Source organism: Triticum urartu, chromosome 7A, assembly GCF_056163025.1.
Source record: "Triticum urartu cultivar PI428250 chromosome 7A, HENAU_Tu73, whole genome shotgun sequence".
NCBI lineage: Eukaryota > Viridiplantae > Streptophyta > Magnoliopsida > Poales > Poaceae > Triticum > Triticum urartu.
This window is the reverse complement of record NC_141879.1, coordinates 6,925,959-6,932,065: the sequence shown is the minus strand read 5'-3', so window position 1 is coordinate 6,932,065 and position 6,107 is coordinate 6,925,959. Positions and strand designations below refer to the sequence as shown.

Genomic DNA, 6,107 nt, shown 5'->3' with positions numbered 1-6,107 from the left:
CTGCATGGAATAAATCGCAAACGAGATCTGAAGGAGTCAGTGAGGGCGGCGCCTCTGCCGGGATGCATCCCCATCGTTGTCTGCGTCTTCTTCGTCGGACTCAGCGAGAGCCCAAAACCGCCCACCGACGCGTCGGCGATCACCGGTGGCGGACGGCGCCGTCTCGGTTCGGCTTAAAGATGGCAGCAATTCACAGCGTGGGAAGAAATTCCTACAGGTTCGGCTTGCTTGTGGAGAACTGTATCTCTTAACTGAGGAGCACTCGTTGCTCAAGCGTGGTTAAGTGCTGCACAGAGCACACTGATGGTCTTTAGAGCCCAGGGCCTTAACCTGAACTTCCCCTGCTCTGCTCTGTTCTCTCAACTCTGCTTTGTCTGTAGGCTGTAGTTTACTTCCTCCGCTTTTGTTCTGTTTTCTCAACCCTGAATATTTGGCTGTAGCTATCTATACTCTCTTTCTTTTTGTTAGCAAGGAGAATACACACTAAATGCATATATCTATCGAAATGGCGACAGCTACATGTCTCAAACTCTTCGGCGCACTACTTGATGGTGGCAACACCACAGAATTATATATATCCACTCAGACTCTTGGGCGCAATGACAAATTACCATGTAATTAAACTAAGCACTCCTGACAGTATAGCATTTCTTGTTCAGATCGAGCTCAGTTATATATGGTTCATCGATCAAACACACACACATACACATAATCTTTTTATTACAAACCAACACGATTTAGCCAGCCAGCCAGCTTGATGGATAGTGGCCCATTTCACCTCTTCTTCCAATCCCTCTTTTTCCATGCTGATTGTACAGTTGCCAACAAGGATGGTTCCGCCGGAAGAAAACAGGACGAAAAATCATACTGTGGAGGACAGAGTATGACATGTGGACCAGGTGCCAAGTCCACAATATGAACATCCAAGAAAGATTTAGAATTGGTCTCAATATCAATGTCGAGGTCTGAATATGAACATCCAAATGAAGCATTACGATTTCACAAGATACATAAATATCTCGGGAGCAATAATTTTTCAATGGTGATAAATTTTATTCAATCAGGTGGAATTGGATCCATGAAAGATCAATGACATACAAATTACTATTTAGGAATTCATCTCAAGGACGGTTATTCTTATCAACAGATGCACTAAGTTTCTTGGGAGAGCAACAACATTGGGCAGAAACTCCGTCTATCTGTTTGCAATAGGGAATTAGACCGTCGCAGTTACGCTTGCACAAGTCCAGATTGCATTCCACGAAAGGCATGAAGCATCCTCCTTCTGCATGTTCACAAAAACAATATTGTTTAGAAGAATACCCAGACAACAGCATGGCAAGCTATCATCCGCAAAAAAAAAAAACAGCATGGCAAGCTATCATCCGCAAAAAAAGAAAAGCATGGCAAGCTATGCAGATGCAAAACGATCCATATAACTCAACATTGTGAAATACATAGAAAATTAGCATCACATAGCAAACCATAGTGACTTATAGTTAGGTCAGAGATGCATGTACCTGGGCCAAATGCATCAGAAGACGAAATGACAGTAGCCACGAGCACAAGAGCCAACAAGCACTGGCCACTTGTGTTCTTCTTGAATATTTCCATCAGTTCCTTTTTCTTTCTCTATCTTATGATGTTCTTCTGAATTTTCTGTGGGTTGCACTGATCTCTTTTAGCAGTACTTATATAGAAGCAAATTAATGTTTGCACTATCAATTTGATTCATTTACTATTCGAATTAATGCAATATTTGAGAAGAAAATGAATATTGTAAATTATTGGTGGGTGGTATTTATGATCATTAATTTTAGAAGGAAGAAATATTTAAATTACAGGCCATTATTGCCATTGTACCATGGCATGAAGTTACTTATATAGAAGCAAATTAATGTTTGCACTATAACTTGATTCATTTACTATTCGAATTAATGCAATATTTGATAAGAAAATGAATATTGTAAATTATTGGGGGAGGGGGGTATTTATATGATAAAAAAATTAGAAGGAAGAAATATTTATTTACAGGCCATTACTACCATTTTAGAAGGAAGAGGCTCTGGAGTCGTTGTGGTTGGCATCGGGAAAGTTTCAGGTGATACTGAACTTCATATGCTACCATGATACGGGCTTGTAGACCGTCGGATCTCAAATCCAACGACATCTGAGGAGTTGTTTTACTTGTGTGCAATTTTAGGACTCTTGGATGACTTTTTATAAAATGTTCAAGAACTCCTGGAAACCATTTGATCTGAGATCCAACGGCTCGCAAGAGCCCGTATCATGATAGCATCTAAACCATGGTAACACGTGATATTTCTCCGGTTGGCATCGGGTGGTGGTTCTAATATCTCCGCAACACTTGCACCTCCATCTGACGCCGCACTGTGAAGTAGGGTGTTGCCAGCCTGTGTTTTGCATCTCTCTCACGGCAATGTTGTACGTGGATTATTCCAACTCTTTGTTTTTCTGGCGTAACCAAAATACCTGAGAGAAACTAGAAGCTAGATTCATTTGCTGCAGGTGTACACAACACACTTACAACTAGACGATTTAATGGAAAATGGTCAAGTAGGAATGGCAGAAATGTAAATGTTCCTAAAACAAAATCATCACGGCAATTCCAAATTGCCCAGCAAAGAGTGTGCACCGCGACCCAAATTTGTGCCTTGAGCTTTGGAGTCAACCCAGCTAACCAATTACTGAACATATTCGTGATGCTCCTTGGTGGAGGTAATAAATTAAAAGCAACGTGAATAGTAGTCAATACTGCAACTTGAGCTTTTCATGACAGGCCCGTTCATGCCCGTCGGTGGAGGACCCCGTGCTACGGTCATACCAAAAATAATACTAGCATGAATCTCTCATCTTTGGAAAAGAAAAAACTGAACATTTGAACCATTCTGGATGTGGATGGTGTGCCTTCGGTGAAGTAGATTCGGCGCCGTAGATCGAGTATCACACAGTCTAGTGTCTGTTATCCTTGTTAAAAAGAAAGAGAGGATAGATTCCAGCCGCCATTACCGTATGACACATCAAAGGTACAGCCAAATATTCATAGTCCAAAAAACAGAGCTAGAGCAGAGGAAGCGAGAGGCAAGTATTCACAGTCGAGGAAACAATTGTAGTCTGTATCAGTTCTTAGTGTTCATCTTTGCCCAGTGCTCATTGATGATCAATGGATCTTCGGCAGGTAACTTTTCCTTTATGTCTGTTGCACAACAAGCACGACACACAGAGAAACCGCAACCGTCAGCGTTTAGCCGATAAATCACAGTCACTTTCGTCATTGAGCACATGAATATGTTGAGCAGAGGAGGAGCTGTTGGACACTGAATCCCGCTGCATCCAGGGCCGGTCCTGAGGGGGGGCGGACGGGGCGGCCGGCCCGGGCCCCGATTAGGAAGGGGCCGCCGATGGCATGGTTGGGCTTCCTGTACGTGATGTTTAGCCCATATAATAGTAGATCGATCGATTGATTTTAGGAAAAGAAAATAGAATCGTAACAGACCTATTACTTCACGGCTTGCTGCGCGCCGCAAAATTCTCGCCTACTACTCCTGCCTCTCGATTTGGCAACAAATCAGCCATGCCAAGGTCTTTGGCGCCCGGCCCGCGTCTTCCAATTGTGTTTTTCGGCTGCTGGGCGAGATTAGTGGATGTAGGTAATGTGATTTTCCAGATTCCAATCGACCTCATCATCACCTTCAACGCAAATCCCCTCTTTCAATAGTCTTGTCAGATAGTTCATTTGTTCGAAGAAGTTCATCCTCGTATATATGTCCTCCTCACAACCCTATTTCTTGTGTTGATTGGGATTAGAAAACAAGAACTCCGGTTTCTTTTCGTGACTCGTAGGCAGCGACAAAATATTGCAATTTCTAATTTTCTAGCCATCCAGGTATCTTGTTCCATGCCTTTCTTTGCATTTGTTCTTAGGGACGGAGCCAGGATTTGAGCATAGGGGGGGCGAAGACATTGGCACATGAGTTTTTTTTTCCCCTTATGTTAACCCCCTTTACACCAATTTCTTAACAAAATTAACCCCCCTTTTAAAGTCATAAGAGAAAAAATAGATAGCAAATCTGAGCACTAATAGAAATACAACGACATAAGAGATGTAGATTTCTGAAATTTTATAGTGGCATAATTTTTGGATTAGGAGTTTGCATATCAATAAATATTTGTCCGGCTATTACCTTAGTTCTTGGAATCCTCAGATTTATCATTTCCTCTAAAGAGACATAGAAATTATAAATGTTTGGAATTAAATCATTGTTGCTTACCTCATGACATTAATAAAAATCTTTAGACTTAGTTTGGATTAGGCTGCTCCCCTTGGCTAGGTTGCACGTCGTTTGTAGTAGCATCATGTTTCGATGATTGAGAGCTTGAATCAATTCCGCTTTCTTCCTCTTCATGTCTACTGTCTACACAAGCACAAATAAAAAACAGAAAATGTATAATTGATTTTTAATGACTATAGTCTGTATGACTATTTCTATAATTTGTGAAGGCATGAACTAATCTAATTTAAACATGTTTTTGCCGCTCATCAATGCGTGAAGCCTTCCGGCAACGTGTCCATGGTCCGTAGATCGACGCCTTGTCCGGCCGTCCCCTTCCCTTCTCCGCTTATCGGTGACGGCGCGGGCGCGCGATGGGAATGATTCGATCACAGCAATCCCTGGCGGCGTGACCGCGCGATGGAAAGATCCGATCGCAGAAGTCTCTGGCGGGTTGGAAACGAAGAAGTTAGCAGCCATATGTGCGTGCGTAGGTCCACGATGGCCTTTTTCCAAACTGATATGGCTGCTAATATAATTTTATTAGCCCACTGCAACTAACAACCACGATGGCCTGCTTAGCATTCTTAGCATTGGGCTGTACGCCTGTACATGGGCTCGGGCTTCACGTTAATTAAAAGGCTGAAGAGGGATAGGGGGGGCGAAGCCATCACGATTAAGTGCACAGGCAAAAAAGATCAGCGAATAAGTCATACCTGAAATCCATAATAGGGTAAAAAGGAAAAATATGCATAAGAATTGATTGACTTCCACCGCTAGGAATTTCAAGGAATTAGCTTTAGTTACCTTTGCATAACAACCTTGTAAAAATATATGAGAAATTGTTGTCAGCACGAAAGTGTTAATAATTCACGTAAAACAAAAAATATATAAGTATTGATTGACAAGAGCGACTAACTTTCACTTTAAGTGTTTATGACCCAATTTGTTTGGACATTCGAGATGATAGGGCAACATAGATTTTATTGCGCTAAGTAGTAGTATCTATTTGCACTTGAAATAAGAAACAAATGTGGCCTTAGGGCCCCTCTGCATTGTCTTGCCCCGGGCCCCTGAAATCTCAGGACCGGCCCTGCTGATACCACTAGCCGAGAGCGATGTTGTGACTTGTGATGCGTTACAACCAACAATCAAGGCATATGGGAACAAACCTCCTTCTCCACCTTGATGAAGCTATATATATGCTGAGGCCGCCTATGCACCTGCACCTGTATCTGTATCTGTATGGCCGGCGGTACTACCTTTTCTCATTTCAGTAAGCAGTGTGAGTGTGTCTGCCTGCACTGCGGAACCAACACATGGGCTATTTTCAATTATCATCTATAATAAAAAGATATTCCAAGCAAGGGACCGACGCACTCTAGTAAGTAGTATGAAGTTTTAGTATGCACCTGTTACCAAAACTCTCCTGTGTAAAAATAATAAGTGTGTCATGATTTATTTACGGAAAGGACTTTTATAACTACCAAACGTTCGGATTTTAGCAATAGGCAAGAACGATCCTTACATCACTCTAATTATATACTTGCATGTATTAGAATGATTAATTTTACTTTCACGTGTGCTCCTCCCTCTAATTACATGCATATATGCACTAAAGGATGAAAAGCTGATGTCATCTTATATTCTTTCTTTTTTCAAACTTCAAAATGTTTTGTAGCTCAAACCGTCGCTCCGATTGAAAAATCGTCTTCACAAAAAAAAATTGTCTCCACGAGATCTTCAAAATTAGATCCCATGTTGATATGTTCTGATAACTTTTTTTGGACAAAACTTATCACATCTGGTCTACGT

General features: G+C 41.6%; 1 long non-coding RNA gene across 1 annotated transcript; it reads right to left on the bottom strand.

Moving 5' to 3' along the window:
- Positions 1 to 1,032: 1,032 nt before the first annotated feature.
- On the bottom strand, positions 1,033 to 1,654 carry LOC147956801 (uncharacterized). The gene is made up of 2 exons (XR_015609999.1): positions 1,521 to 1,654; positions 1,033 to 1,285 (listed from the first exon to the last, which is right to left on the bottom strand). It is a non-coding gene; the product is annotated as an uncharacterized LOC147956801 (long non-coding RNA).
- Between the last annotated feature and the right edge of the window lie 4,453 nt (positions 1,655 to 6,107).